We start from the raw sequence: 450 nt of genomic DNA, 5'->3' as shown, positions 1-450 counted from the left end.
AGGCAGAGAGACTCACTCAGAGACAGGCAGAGAGACTCCGGGACAGGCAGAGAGAGACTCCGAGACAGAGAAAGAGAGACTCAGAGACAGACTCCAAGACAGAGAGAGAGACACTCAAAGACAGGCAGAGACTCAGAGACAGGCACAGAGAGACTCTGAGACAGGCAGAGCGAGACTCCAGGACAGGCAGAGAGACTCAGAGACAGGCAGAGACTCCGAGACAGGCAGAGACAGAGAAAGGGATAGAGAGGGGGAGGGAGACAGAAACAGGGAGAAGCCTGTGGCTGAGCTGTCCTCACAACTGCCTGGTTATCAGAGGCAGGGCCAAGAGTTCCACCCTGCCATTCTTAATGGAGATAAAAAGTTACTGCTTTCTGGTATATGACTGGTTTTCCTAGATTAGTTTGGCTGTAATGAGGCTGCATAAAATAAGTATATATATATATATAT

This window comes from Piliocolobus tephrosceles, unplaced genomic scaffold, assembly GCF_002776525.5.
Source record: "Piliocolobus tephrosceles isolate RC106 unplaced genomic scaffold, ASM277652v3 unscaffolded_26050, whole genome shotgun sequence".
NCBI classification, from domain to species: domain Eukaryota; kingdom Metazoa; phylum Chordata; class Mammalia; order Primates; family Cercopithecidae; genus Piliocolobus; species Piliocolobus tephrosceles.
The sequence above is the reverse complement of the archived record's forward strand: the minus strand, read 5'-3'. Positions refer to the sequence as shown.